We start from the raw sequence: 17,087 nt of genomic DNA on the forward strand, positions 1-17,087 counted from the left end.
AAGTTAACTATATTATCATACAAGAAATATTTCAAATTTCTTTTTCAAAATATAAGCTCATTTCTTGAATTCAATGCAACGATCTATCGCTTTTCTTGTTGCACATCCCTAGGGCTGATCATGTCACTATGACTATCTAATGGGAGCTGGTGACGCGGACGGGAGCTGCGGGCTTCAGAATTATCACGGCCTACATGTTTATTGTGACAAATAAGATACAAGAAATAGATCGAATAGAAGAAAAAATTCTCTGAATGTCCTCATATTGTGAAATACGCAAATATGTAAGCTTCGACTAAACAAGACCTAGGCCTAAATGATATCGATGCCGCCATGGCATCACTGGTTCTTGTAATGCTAGTGCAATGTTTCCATGACGTGGGGTCTGACGCTCAAGTTGCCCTATCAACAGGCTGAAATGTTGCTAGTTTAATAGCTGAATCAACGACAAACTAGCTGTGGGTCAACCCTATCCAACAAACCTGAGCTTGTTTTTTTGATTTGGCGGGAACTCAATTAAATAGTACAATGTCTGCGTGACAAAAAAAAGATTTTGACAAACATAATAAGTTCTGCGGTTTGTTGCTGCACTGCACTGTCGCTAACTTAAGTAATTATATGGGTGTACAGTTCATTTACTTTGGATAGAACACGCATACTTATACAGTGAACGAGCAGGAGATTATTTGAAGTGGCATACCATGAAAAGGAAAAATACAAAAATACAGCTTTTTCTTTTCTTTTCCCTGGGTATAGACACTAGAAAATCTTCGTTTCGAGTGTCTAGTGCATTAAAACCCCGGTGCGGGGTATAAAAGACCCCTAACTTATCGAAAATTCATAATGGCGCTTGAGTGACAACTGGCAACAGCAAGGTAGACCGGTCCGTGAAAATAAGCCGAAGCGATTCTCAAACAAACATTATTGGCATACCATAAACATAGACTGTTTCATAAACACGTAGGCCATACAGGTATCCGCAAAGTTTCACAAAGCATTTTAAAATTACGACGATTAGGGGAAATATCGCTTTCGTAACAAAGGAATTGGCCCCTAGGAAACAGTCGTTCCCTGATTCAAACAATTGTCAATCATTCAGTGACGCGCAGAGGTGTAAACTGGTCAAACATTTGCTGTGCATACGAGAACAATTACGATGTAAACAAACCATGTGTACGCTTAGAGTTACATGTATATTGGCGTGCACACAGGATGAAAACTTCGTGGTTGTCATAAACTATTTTACTAACAAGCGTTTATGATGCAATGACATCGCGAAAGTGAACCCTTTTCGGATGTGACTTAGCAAGAGATGAGTCAGTACCGGTACGATTTATTCTTGCGAAAAGTGCGTACACTGTATTATACAAAACTGTAGGCAGAGTCCATAGTTTGCATTGACAATGACATCGAAAACAACTAAACATCAAAGCATGGCGGTAGCCTCCATGATCAATTTAATTACAGTCAGTCAAAGAGAGCCACTTTTTTTAAACAGCCCCCCCCCCCCCCCCAATCTACGGCCGAAAGTACCGGTACGCTACAGTCGCTTTTGATATAAATGCTAGCCCTGAAAACGGCCGTATGGTTTGTACATGTACACGTGTTCTCACACATGGCAATGACATGTCGTGTTCGGAGGGTTGGTAAGGTTTTGACATACCGGTTGCCTCAGTAACGTTTGGACTTCTGTTATGAGAATTAAACAAAGCTTGTAAGACATCAAAACATTGTATTTGTCAGTTCAAGGTGAGCAAGTGAGCGTCATCACCCGATCTTCTTTGAAAGGCTTAGGCCTAAGAGGATACGTGTGTCCGAGATCGGCTCATTGAGTTGGCACTACATCGTAAGATTTCGACAAAGGTTGGACTTTAATTTCTTCAATAACGAAGATATCTATGAAACCAGTCCGTGGTTCATCCCATTGCTCCGAAAATAAACATAACTCGTGATGAGTTGTCCGGCTTTACCCTCAAAGCAACCGAGTAGCCGACTGCGATCGCTTACAGATATCGTGGTACGCGAGATTCATGGAAATGTCGATCCTTCCGTGATGCAGTGAACTTACTTTATTTTCTCTCTCTCTCTCTCTCTCTCTCTCTCTCTCTCTCTCTCTCTCTCTCTCTCTCTCTCTCTCTCTCTCTCTCTCTCTCTCTCCCTCTCTCTCTCTCTCCACATACATTTATCACTTCCAGAACGAAGTGATGAAAGGTGTGACTATGCATCGTGCAATCATTAGACAGAAACTAACGCAGCTATATCATAGCTGCATCAAATTAATGGCTGGATCATATCATAGACAGTCTATGGTCATACCAAGATGTAGAGGTGATTACGTTTCCATCTTCACTTTTGATCTGACTAAAGCACAACGGAAAGTTCGGGGGAATGAACCAATGCTTTTCTCAATAAAATAGCTTAGGATGGAGAATCATAAATCAATCTAAAGATTTGGAGGAATGCCAAACATTATTGAAAACAGCCCCTTGCTAGCTACGCTAGGTAGGTGAGCCGGGCTATATTTAGTCCGAAATCAGGGCAAAGAGTGCCACACTATGTTGATAACGAGATGCCCTGTGAGAATCTAGATTAATCTTATCTTCCCACTCTTGTTGCGACGACGTATGGTCTTAGCGCTAACTGATAGGTCAGTCTGTGAGATAAACGAGCAGTTGTACACCAGTGGATAACCGCCATGCAGTAGATGATGATTAATCTGACAACTTCAAGTTCTCACTTCAATCTCTCCCTATTGACTGCAGGTTACTAGGGAAGTAACTCTGAACACTGCTTTGTGAATATGCGGCAAGGGTGAAACAGGGAAGTAACTCTGAACACTGCTTTGTGAAAATGCGGCAAGGGTGAAACTAAGACAAGAGGAACAAGTCAGACCGGAGTATTTTTGTAACCATGTCAATGACAGGGTGTCATTTATGCCACTCACCTTTTTTCCCAATGCAATATAAACTTTACATAGCACTGACTCTATTCCCTCAGTGTGCTTATTTTAGAAACACCTCGTCATCATACTTCATTCAAAATATCCCTTTTAATAGTTTGCGTACCGATGTGTTTGTTTAAGCAAATGAAGGCGAAACTTCCGTGGAGATAGCCACACGAAACTTCACAGGTTATTTGCGAGTTACCTAGTGAGAAAGTTCCGAACGAACCGTGTACTCTGTTGCTCAGCTTGATCAAGACAACTACACAATCGAATTTTACGCGGTAGTACAAATACTACTGGCCAAGGAAAGGTACTTCAGGTAATCTATATGTCTACTCGGCGTTCATATTTCCACGTTGACCTTATACCAAGCTTTTGCCTAAAACGAAACATTCGTGTACTAGTTCATTGCTGAGAATATTTACAGTCAATGACATCCTCTACGTGAAAATACGACAGGCAAATATTCTCTCGTTGACAAGACCCATCTGAATTATTAACGGCCTTTGTAAAGAAATGCACACATCGATGACTAAGGGGAAACTGAATTATGAACAAAAGCCACTCCTTCCTGGAAGATGATGGCATGTGTGCTTCCATATTTTCCACAACGGTGCGCGATAGGGCCACTGTGTTTCAACTGGAATGACATATACACAGGCGCTCCTTAGCTGGGTAGTCTGCTAAGTAGATCGATTTTCGGATCGATCTATTGATCCCGTAGTCGATATGCCCGCCACTGCAACCTAAATACTCACAAGGTGTGCAACACAATCACTCAAAAAACACGCGATCCGGGTTTTCAACTGGCCGTGCGCTCACACAAAACATTCAGAACTACACTCCCATATACCTAGTTGGATCACAAATTTAACCATCTCCTCAAAAATCACGCCGATGAATGTGTTACTCGCGTCATCTTGAAGAAATCGGCCGTGTTTTGAGACCAAGCGCGGTGAAATGCGGCCTGCAGAACGATTCTACCATATGACGTCATTTTTTCCACTGCTGATTGGTTCAACTATACTACACCAGTGACGTCTTGCCATGACCTTTGTTTTGGCCGTTGATTAGCCAATCAGTAGTGGAATAAATTACATCATATGGTAGAATCGTTCTGCAGGCCACATTTCACTGCGCTTGGTCTCAAAACACGGCCGATTTCTTCAAGATGATGCGAGTGACACGTTCATCGGCGTGATTTTTGAGGAGATGGTTAAATTTGTGATCCAACTAGGTATATGGGAGTGTAGTTCTAAATGTTTTGTGTGAGTGCACGGCCAGTTGAAAACCCGGATCGCGTGTTTTTTGAGTGATTGTGTTGCACACCTTGTGAGTATTTAGGTTGCAGTGGCGGGCATATCGACTACGGGATCAATAGATCGATCCGAAAATCGATCTACTTAACAGACTACCCAGCTAAGGAGCGCCTGTGGACATATATCACATACTCTACTCGTACATGTTATTGTGACAGCTGTACATTATCTGGCATGGCCATGTCACATGCGCTTGAGGGCTCTGCGGTTCCCGGGATAGGGTTCGGCTACATGCTGTATACATCCAACTAAAACCTTGGCATAGACAAGGAAACACACATCGGATTCTAGCCTTTCCGCTAAATCAACATCAAACGTCAGTAACAGTGACATGTAGGTCAAATCAAGGTCACGCCACAAATGTTTCTATACACACAGTACGCAGTGGACCGTTCAATTCCCACTTCAATATTGCAATTAACTAAGGCTATTGACAAAGGTTGAGACGACCCAAACTAGCCAAAATTAGCCAAACCAGCATAAACCACCAAAAACGACCCATATCATCAAGTAAACGACCTAAAACAAACATTCTAGGTATTCAGGGATACAATAAAACTCCACCTTCTGGAGAAACCGTCGACAGAATTGCGGGCAGCCATGTTGTTGGTACTATCAATTACCAAGTTGTGGGGCTCATTTCGATGACACAACTGAAAACGAAAATAACTTCAGCATCGTAACTGGGCTCACCGAAGGAGGGCGCTTTTTCAAACTTTGTGCAGTGCAGTGCTAGTGCTAGCCTGCCTATGTATGTATGTATGTATGTATGTATGTATGTATGTATGTATGTATGTATGTATGTATGTGTGTGTGTCTCCACATATAAATGTAGACATGCATGTTTCCTGTAATATGCCCTTGTATCAATATGGCCATGTGAGGGCGCTGTTTTTTTAAAGCGACCACCCACTTAATCTGTTATTTGCTAGATCTTCAACTTTCCATGGTAACCTGCATGCACGCATATATATGTTTGTGTGCATGCATGCATGCATGCACATATATGCAGGTATGTGTATGTACATGTATGGAACCAGGGCCACGGCACATGTTATCTTAATATTTGGTTTGTAGAATTTATTCAAATAAATTAATGTTGGTATCAAAAAAAATGTGAATGAGCTGTAAAAATGTAATAAACTAAAAACTTTGATCTCATTCCTTGGTAAGCCACTAAACACGACAACGGGGAAATTCCCTGTGCTACACTTTACGTTGTATTAAAAAGCAGTAACAATCTTGCACAGCGCCCTCTATTGAAGAAACAAACCGAACCCCTTAACTCGTTGATGGCATGTATAGGAATTTGCAATGATCGAAAATGCCGGCTGGTTTTCGCCGTTTTTGGGGCGGTTTCTCCAGAAATCTGAGACATATTTCATCCCTGTGCTTATTTTAGGTCGTTTACTTGATGATATGGGTCGTTTATGGTGGTTTATGGTGGTTTGGCTAATTTTGGCTAGTTTGGGTCGTCTCAACCTTTGTCAATAGCCAATTAACTAATCATGAATCAGTGGTGCAAACCACGTCGTTTTTGTGAACGGTTTTTACTTCAGGTAATCACTAATTTGCATATTAACGAACTTTCCTAATCAGGGATATATATCTGGATTGACTTGATCAAAATTGACAAAACTTGCTCTGTACATTGAAGTAACAATAATGACCAGAAGTCGGTTTAGATATTTTGGATATTCAACGAACATAACAAAACGTGCTATGTACATGGAAGATACTACGATATAACCTTATTGAAGTCATTTAGCATTTTCATATTAGCCAGGGATGTATATCTGGATTGACTTGACCAAAGTTGATGAAACTTGTTATGTATATTGTAGATACTATGATATGATATTACCAAAATTCAGTTTAGATTTTGTAAAAAACTTATTACTCCTTTGTATATTTATTAAACTTTTCTGATTAGGTATATATCTTGATTGAGTTCATCAAAGTTGATGAAACTTGCTATGTACCTTGAAGAAATATGTTCAAATATTAATGAAAGCCGTTTAACATTTTACATCAGCAAGCTACAAATTTGATTTGCATGTTTAACTGACTTTCCCAGTTAGGGATATAAGACTGGAGGAACTCTAAAAAGTTTATGAAACTTGCTATGTATATTTGTGAGACAATTATGTTATATAAATGAAAGATATTTTGCATTTTCATATATAATTTGTATATGTAATGAGCTTTCACAGTTTGGCATATACGGCTTGAAGGACTGGACCAAAACCAATAACACTTGCTATATAAAGTCGTCAAAGACAGCAGTAAAAGAACTTTAGTATTTTTATTTCAGCTAATTACATATTTATATACATAATGACCTTTGTAATTAATATGTTGTGAACATTGTTCATGATGTTGATCATAACACTTTCAATGAAGTTGCAAATATGTGGCAAAAGTTTAAGTTCACAGACAAGTGTAATATATACTGAAACACGTGAGCATTTTCAGTTCATATCTGGTTTCTTTGGCTAGGATTGACTCGCTATGGCGTACGCGGAAGTTCGTCTCTGTACGGACTTCCGCATTTTATTACTTTTGCTATCACTCCACAAGTACACTTCTAATTACTTCTTCTTTTCACATAAAATGTCAACACCACTTAAACAAATAACCATAAAAAACACTTCTAGATCGAGCCTTTTTGGCATGTTTGGAAACTAGCAGAAAGCAATGTTTCGTGGAGAGCTCTGTTGACTACTCTGTTGTGGTGCGTATCTGTCCAGTTTTAAAAAACCCTGCATGCATCATCTGATATTTGCTACAACGGTGCTTCCTTTGTTGAAAAATTAAATTTTCCTCTAAAGACATCTTTTAGCCTTCAAATACGCATATATGCATATAAAATAAGGAAGTGACACATTTTGTGGTGAAATTTTAAAATGGAAATGTTTTCGGCCGATATTCAACGTTTTTTTTTGCGAAATCAATTCTCTACCACTGAAAAACGGCTGTCTGATAATTTTTCGAATGGTAACTAGGGCCTATCCAGACATGTTTTATGTCTGTTTTTTAATTTTTGTGTTTAAATTTTCATGTGCAAATTGTATTGCCAATTTTCGCTATTTTATCCTCAAAACTTCGACAATAAAACCGCTAGGATAGTACTTTCATATTACTTATCCTAATATGTGACTTTTTCAGGTTTCATTCAATGAAGGTGAAAATTGCAAATATAAAGCAAGATCAATTTTCTTATTATATGCCGATTATATAGACTGCTCTGATAGTACTTTAATGTTTTGTCTTATATCCATTTTACTTATTGACATTGGTTACTAACTCCCTTTTGTGAAATCAGTCAAAAGGCTGCGCTATATAATAGTAGGTTTTGTCTTATCTACATTGTACTTTTTTGACAAAGGTCACGGAAGGCCATTGGCAAATGCTGCAATGTTTGTAACTGTCATTAACTTGTTCTGTGTTACAGATTTGTATTACAATTAAACATGGAAAACGAAGACAAGACCAATAAAAAGCAGAGTCCTGACTCGGGAACTAATAGAGGTATGCCGAGGTGTTTCATTGCGCAAGATCAAAAAGTGCAGAAAGATGGTGTACCAGTTGTGAAAACCCGAAATGACAATCGCGAACAGGTAAGTGAATTGGTAAATAATCGTAGCTTGATTGAAAACTACGCGGTGACTCTAACTTTTCATGATTGCGCAGTATCATCAGCAATAACGTTGCCTTGTTCTTCGACTTGCTATGATTTATATCTCGGCTTTATTTTCGCATTCAAGGACTGTTTTTTGTTACTGGAGACCTACATGCAAATTTAATGACTCTGAAATAAACGAATGGAGTACACACCCACAAAAAAATTCGGAACACCGTGTGGGGAAAGTCCCCAAAAGGATAAGCTTGTGTTGTGCTAACGAAGTCGACAATGAGTAATTTGCACAATTTATCATTTATCGTTTTTATATCTGGGCATAAAAACAGAGGTCATAGGATTGGTGTTGACTTTCGTTCTATTCATCTCACTAGGGGAGAAAATCGAGCGACCGAAGAGTTTAATACTTCAGAGATAATCACCTCAAGGAATATGGCCAAATATGTATATGCTCTCCGAACACTTCAAGACTAGACTCAGTACTAGTATACGAATACGATGACTTCGTATATATGTTTTCATTAAGTTAACTTTTTACCCGCCGCTGCTAATACTAATGGACTTATAATTCGTTGTTTGTGATCCAAAGTGAAAAACAATATAACAACCATACCGTCCGTTGATGGTTCAATTAAGAAATAAACCACCAGCGAAGGTATACAACACGATTTTTTGTCTGAGTTCACGGATTACGTGACCGAGCGATAACAAGTGCATGTTTGAGTGAACTTGTCAACAGTCCGGGTCAGCTCCAAAATTGGAGCGCTATACCATAATATTTCCCCACTCTCATTAGCCAATCAGCGGCCAGCGCGCCATCAGTAAAAATTGTATTTCCTGGCAACCTCCACATGCGTCCTTCGTTACGTACGCCATACTGTGTCGAACTCCCGCGCCGTATTATATTTAACACCTATTGCCTGGTCATGAGGGCTATAGCGCCCGTCTATTACCCCGAGGGGCCGTGTGTTACCAGAAACACATCGCTATTCCCCGAGGCCGTAGGCCGAGGGGTATAGCGATGTGTTTCTGGTAACACACGGCCACGAGGGGTAATAGACGAGCGCTACAGCCCGAATAAAGACCAGGCTATAGGTGTTTTATAACACACCACATGCTCATGTTGTATTGTTATATAGTTTTTAATGTGTTTTGATATTTTGCACCGCAACAATCCATTGTAACAAGTTTACTGGGCGATGTTTCCTCAGCGGTTTCAGTTGTACGTGGTAGTACCACTTTCTTTCAAAACATATTCTAAGCATACCTAGCGACATCTTAGTTGCACTTTAATCTTTTCCGTCGATGAGCTGTTCAAGTTCCTACGCTGTTGGAATGTTGGAAAATGTTGGAAAATCTGTTTTAGAGAATGTGTCGTCACGTATCCCGGACGCACAGCACGTATGTCACCCGCCATTGTTGCAAAGCTGCAGACGACACTCCGCTCGTGACGGTCACGTGACCGGGCACTTTTCCCAATTTGGTCAGAGCTATTTCCCTAGGGAAATAGCTTTTCAAAAAGTACCCTCTGACGTCACTTTTTTCGATCCGGTGGGGACTAGACGTATCTATTTTCTCGTCACGTGACGTATTCTGGCGAATCGCGACACGGAATGAGCATGTGGCGTGTTATATTCTGTCATATGTCGAACAGTTGTGTGGCCACTCTGTCAAAACACAATTTCAAAAGCGCGTACCAGTTTTATTCTGGCTAAGACAACCAAACCCCATATATCGCTGTGATTCCTAGACTCTGGCTTGAAGTCCTGCGAAATATAAATCGTGTACCTACACAGATCGTTCAGAATACCCCATTTGTATCGGTGATGGTAGACTTGGTTCAAGTCGGTGAATTTTTAAAAAATAATATCATTTATAATAGTTTCTCTTGTGTCTCTCCTATTTCGTACAAACTTATCCGGAATTTGGCAGCTCATGCCAGGTTTTCCCAGCAATTGAATGCGTCACGTTTGAGTCTGCGCAGTAGTGAGTTAGTTTCTGCCGGATTCACCGACTTGGACTTCTTGCAAAGTACAGGCGGTGAGACGGACTGTGTACACAGTGACGTAGAGCAAATACAAAATGATTGACAGCCCCCGCCGTTATTCTGGCCAATAAGAAGAACGCATGCTAATAAACCTCTGCATGCATTAAAAAGTTTGTTGTCGTCTCCGTGCAAAGCTAGACATCGAGTACGTTTATCTGGGCGAATAATGGCATCAAGTTCGTACATCAACCGCGTTTTACTACTGATCGGTCGACCATCGCTAATCATGCGAGATTACCAAAGAAAGCTTGTTGAGAGTTACATTGAGGGAAAAGATGTGTTTGTCTGCGCACCAACCGGCAGCGGAAAATCACTGACATACGAAGTCGCCCCACATTGTTTTGATTTCCATCGCTTTGGGCACGTAAGAGAACAGGCTACAACTGTAAGGACGATGTCTTTTTCCATCCTTGAATAACCGGCGACGATTTGCGCATTTTGCAACATGGGCCCCACAAATAACACAGATATTTTCACGCGTTTTCGGTGATACAACAGAGGTCGTGCTGACTTTTGTGGGAGTGATCGCACTCGACATTTTGACAACAACGCCATGTGAGTTTCATGCACGTCTCGTTTGGGTCAATTGGTAACTCCTCCCAATGTGTAAAATTTAGTGATGTCATCTTATGAATAATATATGAGTACAGAAAAACGTCATCTCATGAATAATTTATAGCAACGCAGATCCTGCAAGAAAGCCAAGTCTGTGATTCCGGGTGAAACTCCCCTGTATAGCGTTCACTCCACTCATCGCGTTCACCCTACTCATCGCGTCCACTCACGCGCGCGTTTCACATGAAAGCAAAATACAAATCATTGCGTTCACTCCACTCAAGCATTCACAAATCACTGACTTGAACCAAGTCTACGGTGATGGCAGCGATACAAATTCTACCGTATGGGGAACAGTTGTGTGGCCACTCTGTCAACACATTTTCAAAATCGCGTACCATTTTTAGTCTGCGTTTGACAACTACAAAACAGGTATCGTTTTAAAGCTCTGACATTGCTCTTCTTCCTTGCAAAATGTTATACGCGTACCTACACAAATAACCTTTATAACAGTATTTCTAATAGAGATGACGAACATCCACAAAATGATTCTCGGTACTTGAGCGAAATCGATAAACTGGGGGTAGAAATGAATCGTCAATATTTCGAATATTTGTTCACTAATCGGACTCCTTGTTGGACATGACCTTCTGCAGAACACGTGGATTATGTTGACTGTCGAAATTCGTCGAAATTCACAAGACAGGGGCTTAATAAGCGGCCCAAAACTGCCGATCACACTTGGTGGGTAATTTGTGACCCAGCGTGACCTGTACTTTATTAATGATGTAATCTGGTCGATGATTGGCTGAATGCCGGAATACATTATCATAATGAGTCTCCAATTTTGGAGCTGACCCGGACTGGTCAAAATTGGGTGGTATACTCGTTCCTGAGGTGGTGTATTGCTATTATATCATAATAAAAAATTGAAATTCTGGCCTGAAACGTCAAAAGGCAACTTTTCTCTAGCCGAGAGCTTGTGCCTGTTCCAACCTTACTATATAGCACGGTTATTTTCTCGTCTCGACCAATCAGATCGCAATATTTGCGCCATCAATATATTTGTATGATATAATTCTTCTTATTTATCATGAAGCCACAAAATAATTTTTTTCGCTGAACGAGATATTCGACTAGTACTGTAACTGCCGTTTTCTGTCTCTCCACTAAGTTTCTTGAAATGATGTTTTGGATTCAATTTAAAGCATTGATGTAATCGTGTATCACTGGAGATTGGCCAGGTACTTTAAGATGTTATGTACTGCATGCAATTTTTCGTATTCGGATATAAACTAATCTAGATACGAAAATTTTTACAGTTTTGTTTGTAAAGGCCCTGTCACACCTTGGCGATTTAGCCAGCGTATGCCAACGTATGAAAGATTTGGCGAATAAGCTGGGCATACGTCGAATACGTTATTGGTAAGTTTTGGTAAGTTAAGAGCACGCTGAAGCACGCTGGTACACTGTAAAGTTAAGTGTTCAAGGATAGAACACCAATTAAACGCCTTTTTGTAACACTTTTTGAACGCGTCTAGACGTTCAGAAATTTAACACCATGTGTTCAACCAACGTTCAATTTTTGAACACACGTGTGCAGATTTTGAACACTATGTGTTCATCACACATTATATTGAACACATGGTGTTCCATATCTGAACACACGTTGCACATGAAATGTGTTCAAAAAATTGAACGCATTTACGCGTTCAAAGGGCTGTAACACTTTTTGAACGCATGGACGCCGTTCAACGATAAATGTGTTAGAGGATTGAACACATGATATGCACTTGTTGAACACATTAACTTTTGGCGTTCAGGGGGTGTTCAAGCCTGGAAAAAACATAACGGACCACTGATATTCAGTAAAATTATTTTATTCAAAAAATACACAAAAATTAGTTGAGTAAAATACAATTAGTGTAAATTGGGAAAATAAACATGGCCACTTTGTAAATTTGTCAGAGGAAAACACCAACGGTGTAAACATCTTCCTATCAAAACATAAACAAAAGAAAATCTTTATAAACACTGTCGATCGTTTTCAAAATATATGAACAAAGTAATGACAAAACAGGTTTAACTTCAATATTGTGGATTACGTTATATGTTCATACTTGTAAAAACGTACAAAAATATCTGTTTTGAAAATGCTCAAAATTTGGCTTACTTATTGCGTTGAAAACATATTCGTATCAAATGTTTACTCCGTTTTTGTAAGATAGTTTTAGACATTTCCTCTTGTATAGACAACTGCAAACTTGGAAAAAGGTTAGTCAAGGCTTCTCTGATGCACATGGTACATAGTTGTCACACTAAAGTAAACACAACATGTCAAGTTGTCACCGTAAGACGCAACATGCAGAAAGTGGGTAAAGGTGTCCTTGGAGGTGTAAAACCAATTTCCTTGTCAAACAAAGCCCTTCATGAACGAAAAGATTTGTTTGTTTGTAATACCTTTAAATAAACTCTGAAATAAATCGGTGACATTTCAAAACTCTACTTCTCAGAAATTAAAAACACGTTAACTAATTTTGACTTCGTTTCATAAGTTTTGTTCTATATGTCAATAATCATTTGCTGTAGAACCTGGAAATTTCAGTCCTTACTAAAATTCACTTGTAAAAGGAAACTGCAGTCTAAAACCAATGGCAACAACCTAAATGTTAGCCATTTCAACACCAATATAGCAATACAACAAGCGACTTAGACGTCGAAAGAGCTCGTAATGTTATGTAAAGGATCTCCGACAGCTCACTTCGGGATGGCCTCACCCAAAATGGGAAAATAGCTGCAAAAAATACACAATTGAAGATTTCACCATGATTTGGACATATCAAATTGAGATGATCCAAAAAAACATGTGTAGCAAATATCAAAGCTATCAGACGGGTAATTTTTAAGATACAAATTTTTTGACCAAAAGTGGTAAAATTGGCCCCAAAATATAAACTTGCAGATTTCATCATAACTTGAATATATCACATTCTGATAATTCCCTGTCTTAAAAATGTCTGAAATGTCTTTTATGTCTCAAAAATACAAATTTGCATATTTCCGCATAATTTGAACAATCTGAAAAAGCTATCCGAAGAGACATGTCAAAAATATCAAAGCTGTTCGATAAGCTGTTTTGAAGAAGATTTTTAAAGATTTTTTGACCAAAAACGAAAAAAATTGCCATGAAAAATAAAAATTTGAATATTTCATCACAACTAGCCCAAATTTTACGAAGGTCATTCTTAGGGACATGTATGGTTACCAAATATTGAAGACGTCGAACAACCAGTAAGAGAGGAGAAGATTTTTGCAAAAAAATAGCAAAATTCGCCTCAAAAATACAAATTTGCCTATTTCACCATAACTTGAACATATATGATTAGGGTAACCTCTGGGAACCTGTACTCCAAATATTAAAGGAATCGTACTGGCCGTTTTGAAGAAAAAGCTTGGGATGTAAAAATTTGAGGACGATGCCTCACATTCACCTATTAGATAAGCTCTGCATCGCTAAAAGCAAAGCTAAAAACAGTAACAAAGCGAGAACAAAAGACGTGTTGATCCGCAATACAAAATAATCTAAGATTTGGTAGCAGGCTGTGATCAACTAAATGTTACTGGAGCATAAGCCTTCAAAGACGTGACGTCTCCTTCATCAGATGTAAGGGTGCAATGAAGAATTGAAGCAGAAAGCGACAGAAAATTTAGAGTGAAAATTTCAGAAAATTCAGAAATTCAGAGTGTACATTTTTCACTCTGAATTTTCTGTCGCTTTCTGCTTTAATTCTTCATTCCACCATTGCATCTGATAAGGGAGATTACACGTATTTGAAAACTTATTCTCCATGCAGTAATATTTAGTTGATCATAGCGTTCTACCAAAGCTTAGATAAATTCAGAACAAAAATACAGAAACTTATCAAAATTCAGTTACTGACCCTCGGAACTTTAAATCTATATTAGCGATGAACTGAGGTTTTCAAGCTTGTTTCCAGACAGCTACCTCTACACTCATCTTCTTCAATTTCTGTACCATCAGTTTCTGTAATAACTCTCCGATTACCAGGTAAATCCAACTTTTCACATCCTGAAAATAATGCAACAATAGGTAATATGGCGACATGAGACTTTAAATGAAAGACAAGGTGGCCTTATTAGGTTAAGGAAAAGGGATGACTTTAGTATACAGTGCCTCTTTTCGATACTGTTACAAAATATTGGCTTCTTCTTGTCATCAACTGATGAAAAGTAAAAGAAACGTCAACTCTCATATGCTGAACCAATACAGTGTACACTCTGGGATGTTTAACTAATGTTTTATATGCGATTGTGATTACTAAAATACATGTGTTAGCTGTGATTACGCAGCGGTGTGTGGCATATCGATCGCGCTCGGGTCAAGGGTCATCGCCACAGTTTTGCGGTGATGACCCTTGACCCGAGTGCGATCGATACGCCATGGCCCAAAACATCGCTGCGTATTGACAGCTAGTGTATGGTATACAAGCCACTGAAAGAAAAAAGGTTTCTTCACGTATTTTAGCTATTCCAAAGTACTACACAAATAATTTCAAAGGATAATAATACAGATGCTTCAAAATTCAACACCTTTTACTATTTTGTAGAGAAAACTTACCCTTTCTGGTCTTGCTTCCGCACGATCACAACTTCAGCGTGCGTTTACAAGAAAAATGTCGCAACTTCCGTTTTGATGCATGACGGGATAAGAAGAGGCACCAAACTTGAACACCAAGTGTTAAGGAGTAGAACACCTCTTGCATGCCGATGTTAAAATTAAAACGTTCATGATGGTTATCTGATTTTCTTTTCCAAATTTCAAAATTTCAACCCGTAATAAACGTGTAAAATTATTTTGTATACTTTCTTTTTTAGAAAAAACATACTTTCAGTAATTTTAGACCGGAAATATTTTTCACTTAGTGGGAAATTCGTTACATCAAAATCCGTGTACGTTTGCCTAACATCGATGCAGTAGTAAATTTAATATAGCCATAGTAAAGTAAAAACACTAAAGATTGTTAATTGTTTTACAGTATTGCAAAATTTCTGTAATGCTGAGTTTTTGAACACTTGAAGGAGATGGTTGTTAACACTACGTGTTCAGGTTTAGAACATCATTGTTAATAATATGAACACTAGTGTTAACAATATGAACACTAGCCGTTCAAATTTGAACACCGACATCTACATTTTGAACGCGTAAAGACGCGTCTGGCGTCCGCTATTTTGACAGTGTACACTTGAGCCCCTACCTATGAAGTGAAATTACAATATTCATTAAAATTTTAATAGCAGGAAATTACACGATATTCCTTAAAATTATTTTTTATATTATCCTGAGCAAGGCACCAGCCATACCTTGGAGACGTCGTTCAGTCGTTCGTCGTTCTCGGGTTAATTTTGCATCGCAATTGAACCAATCAATCCTTTGAAGGGTTTATCGTGCAGACATGTAAAGCCAGTAAAATCTCCCACTTGTTACATTGTTACACTGACTTGAAGTCTAGAGTTTACAAATTGTCCACAAAAAAGAAGCATTACATATACAGCCAGTGTTTCAACATGCCTCATGGAAAAACAGCAGCAGCAGCAGCAGCAACAACAACAAAATCTGCAAAACATGCAGAACAAAATGTCCCAAAATTAAAACAGTCGTAGCATTGTCCTATTAACGTTCTCAAGGTGGGTCTATCCCTGAACTTTTTCATTTTCATTTTCATTTTTGCTCGATCGTGGCCCAGTCTAACCCAATCTAGCCTGACCGAGCTTAGCCGTACGCTCTGAGGTAGCAATCGAAAACGTCCGTAGATAACTGTATTTTGGCGGAGATCTCACCCCGTGCCATACGTCTGTACCCCGTTCTACATGTGTATCATCACGCTGTGCTCGTTTGAAAAAATATCGACGCACAAGCCCACAATTGCAGTCCAGTTCAATAGCGATAAGGATAGTCCCACCGGTATCTCTCTCTCTCTCTCTCTCTCTCTCTCTCTCTCTCTCTCTCTCTCTCTCTCTCTCGATAGATATAGATAGATAGATAGATAGATAGATAGATAGATAGATAGATAGATAGATAGATAGCAAATTTGTAGAGCGCTAAATACCCAAAGTCAAACAATGCTCAGTGGCTGTTAGAGTTACAATGAAAATGCTCTCTGGAAGATGTAAGTTTTATGTCCAGGGGTAAAGAGTTCCAAGGATAGGAGCTGCTGCTGAGAATGAGGGGCGACCATAGGTAGTCAGATGCCATCTAGGTGTGTGCATAAGACAATTATCAGATGAGCGAAGAACACGTGATGAAGCACAAGGTGTTATGTTAAATTCCTGAGATGTTGTGGCGCACAAGGTATAGAATGTCATGAAGAGGGGCATCCGGCATGTAGCTACCCACAAGCGATTGTGGGTAAACTCACGTCCTCATCACCTTATATTGTGAGCAAAATCATGAACGTGCACATTACAACATTTCAAACACGAATTTTAAGCTATTTTAATAAATCCTCCTTGATCCGTGTCTGCTTCTGTTTTGTGAACATCTAAATGCAAATTGTACGAAAA

At 39.1% G+C, this 17,087-nt stretch overlaps 1 long non-coding RNA gene across 1 annotated transcript; it reads left to right on the forward strand.

Annotated features, from left to right (window-relative positions):
- Positions 1 to 3,114: 3,114 nt before the first annotated feature.
- LOC139151950 (uncharacterized) lies at positions 3,115 to 11,814 on the forward strand. Its single transcript, XR_011556516.1, has 3 exons — positions 3,115 to 3,263; positions 7,718 to 7,883; positions 8,278 to 11,814. It is a non-coding gene; the product is annotated as an uncharacterized lncRNA (long non-coding RNA).
- The last annotated feature ends 5,273 nt before the right edge of the window (positions 11,815 to 17,087 follow it).

The sequence above is a fragment of the Ptychodera flava genome, chromosome 15, assembly GCF_041260155.1.
Source record: "Ptychodera flava strain L36383 chromosome 15, AS_Pfla_20210202, whole genome shotgun sequence".
Taxonomy (NCBI): Eukaryota; Metazoa; Hemichordata; class Enteropneusta; family Ptychoderidae; genus Ptychodera; species Ptychodera flava.